Consider the following 18,705-nt stretch of genomic DNA (forward strand, 5'->3'; position numbering starts at 1 on the left):
GGGAAAATCGGATCGTTCTTATAACCTTCAACCAATAAGTACTTACTAAGACGATTATACCACATGCTCCCATATTGTTTTAATACATAAATAGGTTTATTTGATTTGATTGAATAATGTTCCCGAGAATCAGAATTAGTTGCTTCTGGAAAACTAAATCCTTATGGAAGTTTAATGTAAATATTATTATTATCAAGAGGCCCATATAAATAGGTTGTAACAACATCCATTAGACGGAAAGTAAGTCATTCTTTTACTGCCAAGTAATCAAAAATCTAAAAGTAGTTGCATCCATAACTGGGGAGTATATTTCTTCATAATCGATTCCAGGTCTTTGTGAAAATCCTTGTGCAACCAAACGAGCTTTATATCTCACAATTTTCTTTTTTTCATTTCTCTTTCTCATAGAACCCATTTATATCCACAAGTTTTACACCATTTGGTGTACAGACTATAGGTCTGAATACTTCTCTCTTTTAAGAGTTTTAGTTCCTCTCAATCGACGTATATTTGATTTCAGTTCCACTTATTACCAAACATGACATAATTTATTGAGATCTCTTCATTGTTTCATTTTTCAGGTACATGAAACTCTTATAGAGTTGTATTATTAGTTATGTTTTGGGTCTCTTCAAGAGTACTCACCTTCGTTATATGATCATCTTTATTATTTTTTATTTATGAGAATTTTAACTGTCAGAACTAATTCAATTATCATGCTTCAAGCATAGTTTACATTCTTTTGCTCTAACAAGTTATCCTTTTGGCATTTCAAATTTATAGCATTTTCAACTGGTATATAAGACTTAATTGCTCTCATTAGGTCGGTAAATATTTCTGGTAGTTAACTTGTAATGAATTATCTTATGAAATTTTGGTTCATATTATTATGTATGAGGATCTAAATAAAATTATAACTCGTTTATAATTTCATCCAACTGATTCTTCTCTCCCCCTGATGAAAAAGTATTTGAATCTCAAAACATTCAATAAAGTGAGATTTATACTATATATATATATTATTATTAATCTACTTTAAATATCAATTATGTGCATTTTGTGGTGGATCAATATATAATACACAAACCAAAAATTTTATAATGACTTTTGATTATAAGCCAATCATAAGGAGGAGTATAACTTACATAGTAGTTCTATTTGTTCATTACCATATAGATACTAGAACTTTTGTCCTCATAGTTTAGCTACTAAAAGGAAGCAATAACTTATAATTTTGCTAAATTGCTTATTCATAATCAATAGGCTTTGTAACAGTAATTTCAACTTATATACATTATACTCTTTAAAAGCCTGGAATATAAACTCACTAAGTTTAACAAGACGAATAATCTTGATTGTATAATCTAAAATATTTCTTTTTCTAATAGAGTAAATATTCTCACAAACTACAGGTTGTGAGTTGATATATGTTATTTATCTCGTAGACGCATCTACCAAACTCTTATTAAAAATTTTCACTTTTGTGGATAAATGGGCTCATATTTCAATCAAATATGGAAGACAATCAACCTTAACTTTAACTAGTGAAGTTATAAATTCTTTTTGAGAACAAATAACACAAGAGCTTCAGGTTCTTTAAATTTATGCAAATCTTAATATTTTTCGCATCATTTTTTAGTGGGATGGTCTAACCAATCAGGCAAACTATTTTATGTTTTTAAAACTTGTAAACTTCTGGTTTACCATAAGATATGATTCAATCTCATTCATAACTTGTAAACTTTTGGTTTACCATAATACATGTAGTATAGATAAAAGAAAATTAAATAATACAAGTTTCCTCAAAATTTGAAAGTACATTATCCATCATAAAATTATTCATTTGAATAGGAACACATTCAACTCTTATGGAGTTTTCAATAAATTTTGTACTACAAAAAGTTAATATGGTTTACAATGAGAAATATGAAAAATAAAAATAGACCATGTAAGTGTACTTGGAGGTTGTTTACAATGGCATCATCATCTCGGTTGTTCTCGCATAAAATATCATAAACATTAAAACAACCTTCCTTTCATAGTAAAATCATAACCACAAACAAAATATCAAATCTCATAAGCAATTAATAAGAAAAAAATACATTGAATAGTTAACCTTTTATTTTTTATCTTTCATTATCAATTTCAAAAACTGTCATAAAAGAGAAAAGTAATATTCGATCAAAGGGTTGAATTTATCATTAATGACACAACTAAACATAACATGTTTCTCTATGTCAATCGATAAGATTTAATTTGTCACTAATGGCACAATCAAATGACGAATATTTCAATGTTGACATCTTATCTTCAGATTATAGCATATAGAATTGCTCAACACGAATTTAAATTATAGAGTGTTAAGGAGCAAGTTCTTTCAGCTGGAAGGTGTGCCAGCTGGATCGGTTTGATGCTACATTTTGTAACTGTTTTTTGTTGAAGGTTGTTAGGTGGTTAAGCCAGCTGTACATTGGGTTAAACTTACAGTGTTAACTCAGCAATCAGCATGGCTATATTAATAGATCTTGGATCAAGGCTAAAAAAGATCGATCTTTAGCCTACATTTTGTTTTTCCTTTCTTTCACTCATGTTTTTCTAGCTTTCCTAAACTGTGTACATCACAGTTTTAACAGTAAAATGTATCCACTTTAAGTAATACTTTTAGAAACTGATGCAAATTCACACAAATTAAATAAAATTAAAATTTCAGTTTTACAAATTTAACATTAAACCTTTAGGTCATGTGTTTAATCAAGCATTCAAAAAGGTAAGAACACATAAAGATAATATGAGATGCACTTATATGAGATTGTGATATATTGATATGATTGGAATCGTGAATTATAAATATGATATTCAATACAAACATATTGTTTCTGGGCAATTCGTACTGATAACGTGTTATAAAACTATATAAATGTATGACACAATATAAGAGATAGTATCTTTTATTACTCATATCTTAAGAGCTTGTACATGCATCCTTTTTATAGGCTCTAAAATCATAGGTTACAAGAACCATATGTTACAAAAAGTTAATCCTTAAGTTATGATACATTAAGTATGAAAGAATAAACATCCACTAAAATGAATTCATTTATAACACATAATTTATAAAATGATAACTTAAATTATTATAAAATTATAAAATATCTTTAAAAATATAACATATAGTTATATCATCAACACTTATACAAAATTTTTATTAGATTAATCGAGACTTACAAAATTTGAATTAGTCGAGAAAACAAATTTAAGATTATTCGAAACTTACTATGTTTTCTAATTATATTTAGATACAAGATTTTTAAGTCTCGATTAATTCAATAAAATACTATGTATAAGTGTTGATGATAAATGTTACATATGTACAAGTCGGAAAACTACATTAGGTGAAAATATAATGTGAGTGCCCCATTAATTTTTTTAAGTACAAGATTCTCTAGTGTATTTTTTCTTATATAATTTAATTTTGTGTGTCGGTAGTCGTAAGTAGGATGTAGGGGTGTTTAAAATCGGGTACTCAAAGTATTGGGTACCTGACTATTCGAGTATTAAAAAATTGACCCATGACTTGACCCGTAATAACAAAGTACCCGCAAGTTGGATACCAGCATAATCAAGATACCCGCTAGTTCGGGTAATAGGGTACCCGGTTCCCTTCTTTCTTCAAATTCTGCAGTAAAAAATTCTGCATTAACACTAGTAATAATATAACATTTTATGAACAATTAAAATCTAGTAGTATTACGACCAAATTGGCTCAACTCCATAAATTTCTTCATTAGGTATTATAATATTATGCAGAATGCACTTAGTTTAATTTGAAAAAGTTAGCACCAACCAATTTACCTAATGGTTAAAGGAATCGTTATTGTTCTTAGAGGTTACCAGTTGGAGCACCATCTACTACAACAGGGTGATTGAGCGTTCATTATTAAATGGTTGAGAATATTTAAAACATATATTACTTTATAATCACCATCGTTTAATCAATTTTTTTTTGAAAAAGTTAAAATAATGGATTAAAGGCATTTCAAGAGTTGAAATTATGACAGGTAAATAAACTAATTAATTTCTACTGGATTCTTATGGTTTAATTTCTACTAGAACAACTATTTGACAGATGATTTTAGGATAGATTTCTCTTAGGCTCTTGGCTACTGTTTCAGAAACTAAAAATAATAAAAGAGGGAAAAATGGGTTACCAGTACCACTTACCACTCCAGTCTGTGTCTCTCGTTTCGCATGCTTGCTTAACGAGTGATGGAAGCACCGAAGCAACCGTCGTCTGATCGCCCGGCGTGAGTGATCAAAGCACCGAAGGGTTAACGATTTAAGTTTTTTCAATTGGGTTACTTTACGGCAGGTAATAAAGCTCCCATAAACATTGGCGTAAACCTACGGATCCATCACTTTTTTGCCGACATACGGCAACAAATCTTCCTGCTAGACTATACGAATCCAACACTGGGGACGGAGATCCCAACTACATCTTTCACCAAAGGGTAAACTACCTAAACTTCCTATTTTAATACGTAAACTTTATTTTATTAAAAATCATATCTAACATTTAATTTATGTTTTATTTTAGTACTTACCATTAAAAATAACATATTTGATAAAGTGTCATTTTTTAATTCTGTATGAGATTATATACACGTCCTGATTCTGCATGAGACTATATCCCAATCTGTTTCTGTTTGAGATCCTCTCGAAAGACTTAATCCCCATTTTGACTTATGTCATATATATCCGGTAATAGTCAATTAGTTTACTATTGTCTGATTTTTATATTGCATCATTATGACATATCTGTCATACTTTAGAGGGCATATTGGGCAAAAATGCTAGAATAACACAGTATGGGAATTTCCCCCCACAATAACGTGGTTCCAACATTATTTCCCCATCTAGAGTATTTTCTACAGTACACGCCTAAAGACCCCAAGATATTTCAGCATCTTCAGGCTAAATTTTGCATGCATAATCCATGGGGATTACTCGGCTTCTTTAGTTAAAATAAGTAGAGAAGGGCCTTGATTTCTCGGCTTCTTAAGCTCTGCATGAATTCTTTCTCTGTTGTTGCTGCATGGGGGGGGATTTCTACGATAACAACAATCGCCCATGGGAGATTCTGTCCCTTCTTCTCGCATATCAGTTCATCAAGCTCTGGGTGGTGGCTTAGGTCTCCTCTCTCTCCCTCTCTCTCTTTCACTATATATATATGTGTGTGTGTGTTTGTTTCACTTCATTTTCGGGTGGATCTATTTCACTTCCATTAGCGCCTCTCTTATCATTTATATGAATTGATGATGTTGGGTTTTCTTTTATTTTTTTCAATTCCTAATATTTTTGGAGTTCACTTACAAACACAAATAATGCGTTAATTATATTATTCAGCAGCATGCAACAGGCAGAATCTCATTCCGGCCCCCCACAAGCAGCAGCAGCAGAGAAAGAATCCATGCAGAGCTAAAGACGTCGAGAAATCAGAGGCCCTTCTCTACCTATTTTAACTAAAGACGTCGAGTAATCCCCATGTATTATACATGCAAAAGTTTAGCCTAAAGATGCTGAGATATCCTAGGGTTTTTAGGCATGTACTGTAGAAAATACCCTAGACGAAAAATAATGTTGGAACCACGTTATTGTGGGAAATTTTTTTCCCATTCTGCGTTATTCTAGCATTTTTGCCGGCATATTGAGCTTGTTAGCTCACTTTCTAATTTGTCTTTTCATATTCTTTTGACTTTTAAAACTCTGATCGGTACTTGGAGGATTGTATAGTAGCACGTTTCCCTTTCAAATGTCGTATGGACGTTTTCATACTCTTTTTTTTATTATCACTGATTATTTAATTTTTATTGATTTTATATGTATTTATATGGGATTTTGAGATACTATGTTTTACACGTTTGAGACTGTAACTTCGTACTATAATATGTATTATGAACTCCATTATTATTACGAAATTTATTACGATTCTTGATGATGCAAATTATAACCTAGAATTTTATGATTATTATTATTCTGAATTTATCTGGTGTTCTTTTGTTTTCTTTACACGTTTTCGTCAATATTTATAATTAAAAACCGAAAAATATAATTAAATGATTATTTGTATATTTTATCTATTTTCTCTACCAAGTTGTCAAATTTCAATTGCAGATTGGCGTGCTAAGCTAGAACAGTTGGTAATCTCTTTGGCGTGAGATTAGAGGCAGACTAAGGTGAGGGGGCATTTCAGTAAATTTTTAATCAACAAGAAATAATAATTATAATAAATAATAATTTATTTAATTTTTAATTTTAGATTTTAGAATTCAAATGGAATAATTTAAGTTATTAGAATTATGCAAATTTTAAAATTAATAGAAATAAATAGTATCCAAGTGTCTTGTAAAGGTCCATCATAGTGTTTCATCACTATCATTTTTCTCCACATTAGAACTACATCTTCTAACGTACTTGTCACTCACTGTATGGAAGATATAAACTGTGTCACAGGTCCCATTATGCCTAAATTCAACTCCTACACTATGTCAAAATTGGAAAATTTTAATTATCACTACTATATCTGAAAAAATCATAGTCGGATCAAGTTATTTTTTAATCAATCTGACTCTAATTTAAAAACTGTACCTTTTCACCCGTATTTGATCTAATTCAAATTTAGGAGTGTTTTATTCTATCTGAAATATGATCCGATTTTTAAGTAAATATTTACACTTGTAATCACCATTTTTACCTCAATAGCAGTCCGTCCACGTTTCAGCTCCAATCGACGATTCCAACAACTTCCAGAGGAACACCAGTTGTCCCTCCACGTTGGCAGCTCCACCACAGCAGCATTCCAGCAGCTTCCAGCAACAACAGCTGTTTCCCGCTACATCCAGTAGCTTCCAGCACCTCACCAGTTGTCCCTCCACGTTTCAACAGCTTCCACGGCCACCAATGCCCCACGTCCCGAATCAATTCATCATCACAAAACAATGGATAAATTTTTATTTCATTTTACATGTAAACTGGGGCTATAAAAACCCCAAACAGTATGTAAATTTTGACAGAGGGATCAAGAGCTATACAAAGAAAATCATAAACAAAAATACAGCAAAGGTTATATTTACATTTGATCTTTATTTTTTAACTTTGTATTTTACATTTTATTCAGTTTTATTTAATTTACGATTATTTTGATTTCTTTCAATTTTTTTAGCTTTGTATATTAATGATTATAATTGATTGATTCTCAGATATTATGATTCGATTTTATGTGGTGGTTTGTCAAAGGATTGAGAATTTCTCATCACACACAACACGTGCATTGCATAAACATAAGCTCTACACTCGAGCTCTTTTCCCTTTTTAGTGGGAGTAAAAGCGACGTCTTCGTGAGAATTTATTCTTTGTGTCAGACCTAGAAAGTAGCTTCCGGGGTTCATATGCCCTATGTCTTTGTGAGGATTTATTCTTCGTGTCAGGCATAGGGAAATGTGACATCTCGAATTAAACTCAATCCGAAAGTCTGTGATAGACCATGATTGAGGGTTTGACAGCCCAAGGGGCACCGATAAGGACAATTCGAGAATCTTTACTTCTAGAACCAAACCTCATATAGAAAATGTAGCAAGCCTACCCCTCTAGAGCCATGCGGATACCTTAAGACAACTAGAAATTATACAGTTAGGGTTTTATTTTCCTCTGTGTGTTTTATTCACTGTATTTTATGATTCATTTACTAGTTGAATTTGATCTCTTCACATTTCACTAACACATATTTTTTTCTCTTTGATTATTATTTTTTCAAACATCTTTTTCTTGTCTTGTTGCTTTATTTTGTGCTTAAATATGTTGTTAATACCCAAGTTATTTATCAAAATTAGAAGGGTTTTGAAACAATAACACTACACGAAGGGGTAGATTTTTTTATCTACTTTGACATATTGCGACATTGTGAGTTGTTCTAGGATAATTACCTTGGGATTAACACATATTTCATACATGTCATTTTATATAAGGTATTGATTCCCTAATTAATAGTCAAATTGGAAGGCTTTCAATACGACAAATGTTACTCGAAGAGGTAGAATAGAATTATTGCAAAAATGCATCATTGGTCTAGAAGGGTGCTCCAAGAAGCAGCTGAAGAGGTACATCAAATTGGAATACATGAAGCTCAAATGATGCAGTAAGACTAGCTTTTAAATGGTGTTGCGACAATGTTGATACAATTAGCCGAAAATAAATAATATTTTTGAGGCCATCAAGCAACAACAATAACCAACATGAGACAGTGGATAATGTGAGTCGCATATGGTGCTCAACAAATGCGTTTATGGAAAAGAAGTCGAAGCGTTGGAATTTTTCATCAAGCCAAATAAAAGAAGATTGTTTCCTTGCATATTCGATCAAAATTGAAGAAGTCAAGTAGTGTGGCGTGATTTATAGTTTCCATTTGCCTCAATATATTGGGACATTGTGTATTTTTTGGAAGTTGTTTATGACAATTAATTTGGAATCAATACCTTCGTTGAATTTATATTTTCATTTGCATTTTCATTTTACATTTGCATTTTTGCATTTGTATTTGCATCTTTGCATAGTTACATTTATAGTTTACATTATGCATTAAAACATTCATTCATTAAAATAATAATAATAAGATAAGGTTTCTGATCACAGTGATCCTGGTTCTTACTTGTAGTAAGAACACTTAGCATCCGCACGACACAAGAAAAATGCCTAAAGAAACTGAGGATATGCAAGCCAAAATTGAGAGAGAAAAGAAAGAGATACAAGAAGAAGTGAGGAGAAAGTTGACACAAATTGAGGCTGATATCGCAAACTCTCAACTTGATCTACTGAACAAGATGAAAAAAATGTTTAGGAGGCATTTGACCGCTAGAATAGTCTTGTTGAAAACCCCACATATCCTCCAGATTTAACACATGTTCACATTCCTGGGAATACCTTGCGCAACAGGAAATCCAACCACCAGTTCACTTAACTGATAAGAACCCACAATATCAAGTTGGAGCTTCGTTCCCCACTGACTGTCATACTACTTCTGGGTTGAAGCCAGGTGAACTATGTACTAATAATGAGGTCCCTAACCAAATGAATTAGTTAAGAAGGAAAAATTCACCCAATGACTGAAAAATATAGAAGAGGTGATAAAATCTAGGAGATGGTTGAGTCATTTTATGCGTTTGACACCAAAGAGCTAAGTTTGGTCCCCGACCTGGTTCTCCTACCAAAGTTCAAGGTTCCAAATTTTTAGAAGTATAATGATACCACATGCCCTTCATCTCATATCACCATGTACTGTCATCGAATGGCTGGCTATGTGGAGAATGAGAAGTTATTGATCCACTGTTTTCAAGACAGTTTATCTAGACCTGCATCCAAATGGTATAACCAGCTAAAACGTACTCAAATATGTTCTCAGAAAGACTTAGCTCAAGCCTTTTTGGTTCAATACAAGAACATGATTAGTATAGCCCCTGATCGAACAATATTGCAAAACATGAATATGAAGTGCAACGAGAGCTTTCAACAATATTCGCAATGATGGAGGGACGTTGCTTCTCAAGTTCATCCACCAGTGACTGAAAGGGAGTTCACTACGATGTTCATCAATACATTAAATCTTCATATACTAATCACATGATAGGGTTTGCCACTAAGAATTTCTCTGACATCGTCATGTATGGAGAAATGATCAAAACAATTATCAAGAATGGCAGGATAAGAGGCTCTGACATTGACGTCGAGAAAGAAGCTGAGATTAATATAGTGAGGTCTTATTCACTATTCATGGGACCATACCTTATAGAATGACAATGAGAAGACTCATATTGGTTAAATTCCAATGACATATGAATAACTGCTCCCATTACTAGTTCAGAAGAATCTTGTGACTCCAGTTCAGTCAAAACCAAAATAACCCCATTTCTAAAGGGTATGATATTAATGCAATATGTAGTAACCACATGGGAAGCTCGGGGCATACTACTGAGAATTGTGGGGCATTGAAGCATAAGGTTCAAAATTTAATTAATTCAGGGGCATGGACATTCGAAGAATGATGGAGCATTCTGAAGCAAATTGAGAAAATCATTGATGTCGATAGGAACTTTGGATGCACTCGCATATTGTCTTGTTTGAATTTCTTTTCTTTCTCTTTTCGTTTAAAAAGTTTGCACTTGACAATCAATCATTTTAAATAAAATGCTACCTTCTGAGGTTATGAGCATTGAATCAATTTTGCAATCTTGCAGTTCTTTGAATATCAACTGGATTAAAAACTCTTTAAATGATTAGAGTTACAAATTTGACAAAGTATCAAATTGAAAACTGGTAAAACAAGGTCCCTTGACCTTACCTCAGAAAAAACACACTCAAACACCATATCATCTCTTACAAATACGAGATAGTCTTATCCTATTGCAAGGAATTAAACAAAAGGCTTGGTATTTATATATAAGAGAGTACAACATGGGGGACATAATTTGTGTATGACATTGCAAAACCAACTAGACTACTTTTCTATTGATGACGTTTGATAATGAACGTAATCTTCACAAATAGGTAAATCTAGTTTAAGTCAGTTGCTTGGAAATTGAACTCTAACGAAGAGATTTTTTGACTTACACCAAAACACCTAGACTAAAACAGTTCTTCTTAATAGGCTTAAGAAGTAGGAGCCGTATACCCATGCTATATTATTTTATGCAATAAAGCTGGCTATCTCTCTAGAGCAATTGGTTAATAGCCCCGACTTTATCGATAAGTTTCAAATAGCCTGATGAAGGTGATTATATTATATATATACAATAAAGTTGAGCTATTCCACTAAAGCAATTGGTTCTAGAGGAAACTCAAAAGCCCCAACTTTATGAATAGATTATGTTCAAAACATGATATTGTTCAGGTACTCGACAGTTCGGTGTTTGTTCATTGTGATTGTCAAGTTGAAGACTTTGTGATGAGATGAACCCTTCAAATAGCCCAAAAGAGGCAAATTACAATAAAGCTAAATTCAGCTAGCCAAAATGGCAAGAGGCAAATAAGAATTTGTTGTAAAGAGGGACTAAGGGAGTTAAGGAACATCTGTTATAGTCAACTTCACACAAACACTCAGAAATTTTATTTTTAGATCGATATTTTTTCACTTCCTTGGTTAGAGGAGTCTAAATGTAAGATTTCAGAGAACTGAAATAAAGATATTCTAGAAAATATTGTAATTGACAATACTAGTTGCGTCATTTTGTCCGCATCTGGTTAAAATACCAAGCTAAGAAAGTGAGACATGTGGCAATGTTCACAAAGAGTGAGAGAGGAGTGACATATTTTAATAGATGAAACCATAGAAAATAGGAAACATCATGAAACTAACCCATCAATGTTGAAAGGCATCCTGAAACCAACCCATTAATGTTGATACTTGTTAAAGAGCTATAACTCTAAAACATTAAAGAGTTGTTGATTCTTTTGATATTCCTTGAATTCATGCTTATGATTTGATCAATATGACCTGTAAGGGGCAATACTTTACAAAATTCTTTTATTCTTTGATAAAGAAAGGAGAAAAAACATTTTCAAACAGGACAGTCTTAAATGAGAAATGTTCTTGAAGCATTTGATGCTTATTATGCCTCTATTGGAGAAAAAGAATGAGCGATACAGAAGAGGCACATATCTTAGACATTTCTGTTAGAAGAATTGATCACTTCTTAATTTTGTGATAACATCCCTCAAGTTACTTAACAACACGATTGTATAGTAACACTAGAATAAGAGTATTCAAGATTAAGAGATTTGAGCACAAATAGAGCCAGGAGTACCCACAATGGGGCATTATCAAAGTTGGACCTCGTGGGGATCATGAAATTCAAATCAAATAGACATTGAGAATGGATCTTACAACTTAGAATGTGGGGCATTTTAAAGGCTCATATCAGCAAGAAATAATGATGACGCATTTTCAACGTTCTTAATAGCAAATGTTGGGGCATTTTGGGAGGCCATATTATCCAAGAATATAAGATCATTGAATTGACCAAATATTTCTAATGAGATAGAAAGATATAAGGTGATTAATGTCCCACAATTCCCAAAATGTCCCACTTATATTCCCACTAAGCTCTGTTCTTTTGGTGTCCTTACAATGCCATACAAAAGCTCTGAACACTATGCAAAAGAGCTTCATTGATTGAGAAATCTGGCCAGAAGCCACATGAAATGATGAATATGTTGTCAAATATTTTACGAACCAATAATTATGGTGCTGAACAAATGTTGCGTTCCTATGGTATTTCTATTTTTAACCCAAGATGAAGGTTATATTCCAAACCCAAGGTTAAATATGAGAAATTGTGAAGATTGCTTTCCATGGAAAGGACGATGAAATTTTAACAATAAGAAACTAGTGGAGCCAATTAAGGTTGAACGATAGGTTGTTGTTAAACATCTCAACATGATATGGTATAAATAGCCTTGTTCAAGATTCATTTTGATGTGGAGACGTGAAAGGAATTACGATAAATCCTCCTTATGATGTGTTTCAAGAGTCAAATTAGAACAGATGTTGATCTCCTAATTAATCTCTGCTAAGTTTGACTTATTTATATCTACATTATTTAAAGATGGTAGATTCTCCTTTCAAAGATAAAAGATTTATTGGATTTTTACACAAGTCCAGGCAAAGAAACCAAGTTTTATCAAGGACAAAATGGGGGCAAATAATTTGAATGTTAGGGAGTAAGAAAAGCATATTTTTGCAAAGAAATGCAATGGTACACTTGGTGTGAAAGGAGAATGAATGCAAACAGATCAGGACGAGAACCAAGATTGCTTGAGCACCTTTTTACTGCCATTAGTCGAGAAAACATACATCGACATACACATACGAATACATGATTTTGCATCATTGCATCAAACATCCATCATCTTATGGAATAAAAACTTTAATTTTTCCTCTCACGAGGGTACCGTTAAAATTTCTCTTGAATTCTTGTCTTTCTCAAGTACATTTTCTCTTTTCATGAAGACATTCATGATAGTTGCATTCAGATACATTTTTTAGATCTTTCAGGAAATGATGAGATTAAAAGACAAAAAGACGCCCTCAGCAAGAATGAGCATTCATTTTCAGATTCAACATTTTCAAAGCAAAGATTTGTCTCGCTTGAGACAATTTCACTCGAAACAAAAATTTATCTCACTAGAGATAGGTTTTCTTAAAACAAGATTTGTCTCGCTTGAGACAGTTTCACTTGAAACAAAAATTTATCTCACTTGAGATCGTTTTTCTTAAAACAATATTTGTCTCGCTTGAGACAGTTTCACTCAAAATAGAAATTTAACTCACTCGAGATAGTTTTTCTTAAAACAAGATTCGTCTCGCCTGAGACAGTTTCACTCGAAACAAAAATTTATCTCACTCGAGATAGTTTTTCTTAAAACAAGATTTGTCTCACTTGAGAATGTTTCACTCGAAATAGAAATTTATCTCACTCGAGATAGTTTTCTTAAAACAAGATTCGTCTCGCCTAAGACAGTTTCACTTGAAACAAAATTTATCTCACTCGAAATAGTTTTTCTTAAAACAAACTTTGTCTCGCTTGAGACAGCTTCACTCGAAACAGAAATTTATCCACTCGAGATAGTTTTTCTTAAAACAAGATTCATATCGCTTGAGACAGTTTTTACTCGAAATAAAATTTTATCTCATTTGAGATAGTTTTTCTTAAAACAAATTTCATTTCGCTCAAATTCATCGCATATGGAGTTGAATCAGTGATACCTCACTCGAGGGATCATCATTTTTATTGGAGAGTTCTTAATGTGAAGAGCTCATCTGATGAGACAGAAGAGTTCATAATGAGAAGAACTTATCTGTAGAGGGAGAAGAAGTTCATAATGAGAAGAACTTGTTCAACCTTTTGCTCGATTCTATCGCAGAAGGAGATATATCAACATCAACATTTCCAGTGGAGAGTTCATAAAGAGAAGAACTCATTCGATGGGGGATAAGAAGTTCATAATGAGAAGAACTTGTTCCACCTTTTGATTGATTCTATCACAGAAGAAGGTGTATCGTCATTCCCAGTAGAAGAGTTCATAATGAGAAAAACTAGTTCAAAGTGAGCGAAAAGTTCATAATGAGAAAAAATTTTAGCTCAAGTTTGAACAATTCAAGATAAAAATGGTGCTTTATGTCTTTTCTCCATTCCTGTTCTGTAGTAATGAGCAAAGAGGGGCAATTGTAATCACCATTTTTTCCCCAACAGTAGCCCGTCCACGTTTTAACTCCAGCCGACGATTCTAGCAACTTCCAGAGGAACATAGTTGTCCCTCCACGTCGGCAGGTACACCACAGTAGCATTAGAATAGATTTCAGCAACAATAACTGTTCCCCGCTACATCCAGTAGCTTCCAGCACCTCAACAGCTGTCCCCCCACGTTTCAGCAACTTCCACATTGTCGGTAGCTCCCACGACCACCAATGCCCCACGTCCTAAATCAATTCATCATCACAAAACAAAGGACAAATTTTTATTTCTTTTTACATGTAAACTGGGGCTATAAAAACCCCAAAACAGTATGTAAATTTTGACAGAGGAATCAAGAGCTATATTAAGAAAATTATAAACAAAAATATAACAAAGGTTATATTTATATTTAATCTTTATTTTTTAGCTTTGTATTTTATATTTTATTTATTTTTTTTCGAAATAAAAAAATAGTAGGTTAATATATACAGAAAAAGAGAAGAGTGGGTTTACCTCTCCGTTGGTTCTTCGTCGGAGTTTAGGTCACCAGCGAAGCGCCGGTTGAAGCTTCAGGGAAAGACCTGATTTTTAGGTATCGGTTTTGTACCAAATCGGGACTTAGGTTTCCTTGAAAGGTTTTATCATTCGGGTTTTATTTGTGGAGATCGACAGTGTTTATGGAGTGACTGGCCACCGACATGGTGGTCGGCTTAGGCGTGAATGGCTCTCGGCCGAGCAATGAGAGGAGGGCTTGAGGTTTTTCTCGGTTGAGATAAAAGAAGAGGAAGATAAGAGTGACTAGGTTAGCCAAACAAACAAAATATACATATATATAGCTTAGGTTTTGGGTAAATTATCCTTAAGTCCTCTTAGTTTACCCGTCTTTTATATTTTAGCCATTAGTTTTAGGGTTAAATCATATTTAAGTCCCTTTATATTTGTTGTGTTTTGTATTTTAGTTAATATGGGATTTAATTTATTTTTAGGGTAAATCACGATAAAGTCCCTGTATTTTTAGCGCGTTCTTTCATTTAAGTCACTATTTAGTGGGTTAATCACCCATAAGGCCTCCTAGTTTTAGCGTGTTTTTATATTTTGGTCACTGATGTTCTTTCTTTACTTTTTTTCAATTTTTGTATGCTAATTTCTATTTCATTTCATTTTAGTCATTAATTAATTTTGTTATTATTTTATTTATGAATATGATTTTATAGTTTTTTTTTTATTTTGGTCACTGTTTATTTGTAATTTTATTTTATTTTTATTATTACCCTTTATGTTTCAATATTTTAAATTTAGTACTTTAATTACTAATTTTTATTTTATTTTTATTTCATTTTAGTCATATGAATATATTTATATGGAAAATTCATAAGCATAACTTGACCAATTTCATAATTTGACTAAAGGACAATATTTATTTATTTTTAAATATTAACGAAAATACTATCTTAAAGTAACTAGATGTCCTATTCTGATATTTTAAAATAAATAAATATCCTCCTTATAAAAACCAAAAAATGTACTTATTTTAGTCGAATCAAATTATTTTAATATGATTTCTTGGGAAGAATTATCACATTCTTATTATTTCAGTTGAAAAGAGAAATATTGTGCTAAAGTAATTTAGGGATTAGTTTATCTTCAATTGGAAATATTGGAATATTTTCTATTTTTCCTTAGAATTTTCTTTGAATAAAATTATGCGATTGAATCTAGAATAATAGAATCGTAAATTAAATTTATATTCAAATTCTTAGATTTCCATTAATAGAGACAATTTATAATCGATGAGTACCAATTTTGGGCGTTGTCGGAGTGCTAATCCTTCCCCAAATATAACCGACCCCGAGTCCCTTTTTATTACTAAAAAGAATGAATTTTTGGTTATACGCAGACCGGTTTATCTTTTAACTGATGTTTTCTTAAAAACTCTTTTAAAAGATGATTTTTGGGTATTCGACCTACCTAACCCAAAAGGTCGATGGCGACTCCAAAACATTTCATTAAAAACCATTTATTCACCCGCTTTTCCGCCAAAGAAAAGCCATGCCCGAGCGAAAATCGGTTACGACAACACTCAATTCGACCCGGATAATAGAACAATCTAACAAAAAAAACTCAATTTATATTTGGTTAAGTTAAAACCTGATCCAATTTGACTTGAACTTATATTTTTTAAAATTCCACCCTTAAAAATCTGACCTAATTTGTCTCGAACTAAATTTTAAAAAGAATTAGTTATTCCTACCAAGTTAAGTCCAAACCTATCGACTCGGATAAAATGTACATACATATTCCCTACTAATACAACAATTTAATGTTAGGGGAAAAAAGTCAATTCATCATGGTCAAATCAATCTAATTTAACTTCATACTTATGTATTCGACATTTAGTCTATTCCAAATTAAACTGAGGCGATCATTTTTTGCGTCAAAATAATTCATTATTCTCAATTAATAAATAAAGGAAATTTAACGTAGTAAAAGAGAAGTAAGGGTAGATCCCACAGAGACTAAGGAAACTTCCTGATTTATTCGTGTTTTTTTAATCTTTGAGCCAAGAAGTAGATGGAGTAGAATTTGAGTAATGGTGGATATTTATAGATGAAAAGAAAGAAAATAGAAGAAAGAAAAAAATAAAAAGATTTCAAAGAAGATTAAAAAGAAATTTTAAAAAAAAGTTTAAAAGAAAATTCAATATGGTAAAATCAACCTTAGGCTTTCGCTTTGACTCAATTTCCTTCGGATCATTGAATTAGATTTTCCTTTCGGGATTCACGTCGATTACTTTGGCTAAAAGATAAATCCTCGTGACTCTTCTTTGTATACCGAATACCCAAGACAATCTTTGATTTCGTCTTAGGAAATTGATCAGATCAACATCAATTGTCGTAGATCAATAACCGTTTAAGTTCTTGAAGACCGACTCAGATTGTTGTTTCAATAATTACTAATTCGATCTCAATTCCCTCTTAGCAAGACAATATTGCCAAGTGTGTTCCCAATAAGTCGAATGTGCTTTCAAAAATCTGATCCTTCCTCCCACACATTTAATCGTAACAACATCTTGACCAAAGTCAATCTTTGGTTTTGAAAATGTTTTGATTTTGAAAATAAGTGTAGAGATTGAGAGAGATATTCCGAAGTTATTCAAGTGCATTTCAATTCCCACGTTGGAATTAAGTCATCGTTTTAGCCCTCGGCTTGAAAGAAAATTAAAGAAACGAAAATAAAAGAAAAGAAATTTTATTAAAATAAAGAAAGTAAGAAATGATGATTCTATTAGGCTTACCCCAAGGGGTATTTATAGCCTTCTAAAAATCCTAAAAAAATGAAAATATAATTCCTAAAAACAAGAGATAATTCCTAAAGATAATTCTTAAAATATTTAAACTAAAATCCTAAAAACATGAGTTTAACTTGAATTCGAATTTCAAAGACGCGGAAGGCCCATTTGTCCTTCTAGAAGCGCTGACTGGATACTGGAAGGTGCCGACTGATCGCCTCTTCAGATGCATCATATCCAGAGTCATGCCCACTAATTCGGCCATGAATCTAGAAAAATAAAAAAAATGCATGATTTCGTTGTTCTTAGCATAATTTCTAGAATTCAATGTCCTGCATTGAAATTAAATGAAAAGGCCCAAGTTAGCAACAAAAATTATATAATCAAGGAGTAATTAATCTTAAAATAATGTATGATTTAAACACTAATCAAATCCCCCTCACTTATCTAATGCTTGTCCTCAAGAATTTCAATCAACATGCCAAAATCAATAGTTGTCATTCTATAACTCACATCACACTTTTATCATCCAATGAACCAAAATCATGACAATAAATTGAAATTAGAAAACAATCAAACATGTGGCAAAGCTAGGAAATAAGTTAAATCAAAACAAGATATTCTGATAGCTCCCTAATCTCATGATACAAGACTCAATACCCTCACAAAGGATTCACTCACTCCGCTCAAGTGTTTAAGGATAAAGAAACGCTCAAGCTAGAACAAGTTAAAGCATTACCATAAGCTTGTGATTAAATCCAATCTCCACTACTTTAAATTGAATAAGAAGCAAAAGCCAGGAGGTCTTTAATATGGGTTGTAACATGGCTAAGGTATGGGTAGGGAAAAAGGCCGAAAAGAAAGTTTTAAAAATGCAAAACAAGAGATCAAAATAATTAGGAACAATCCACGAACTAACATGAAGCACAATGAAAAATAAAACAAGGAAAAGAATATATGAAAGGCAATTGAAACAATCGATTTTTCTTTTTCTTTTCACTTGAACAAAGGGTATTTTTTCTTTTTTTTGTTGTTGTTCGAAAAAGTGTACATTTTTAACGAAATTGTTTTTTTCATTTCCTTTTTTCTTTTTTTCCGTAGAAAAATAATGATACAAGATCTCAAGTCTCGGTAAGA

The sequence above is a fragment of the Hibiscus syriacus genome, unplaced genomic scaffold (assembly GCF_006381635.1).
Source record: "Hibiscus syriacus cultivar Baekdansim isolate YM2019G1 unplaced genomic scaffold, ASM638163v2 tig00110733_pilon, whole genome shotgun sequence".
NCBI lineage: Eukaryota > Viridiplantae > Streptophyta > Magnoliopsida > Malvales > Malvaceae > Hibiscus > Hibiscus syriacus.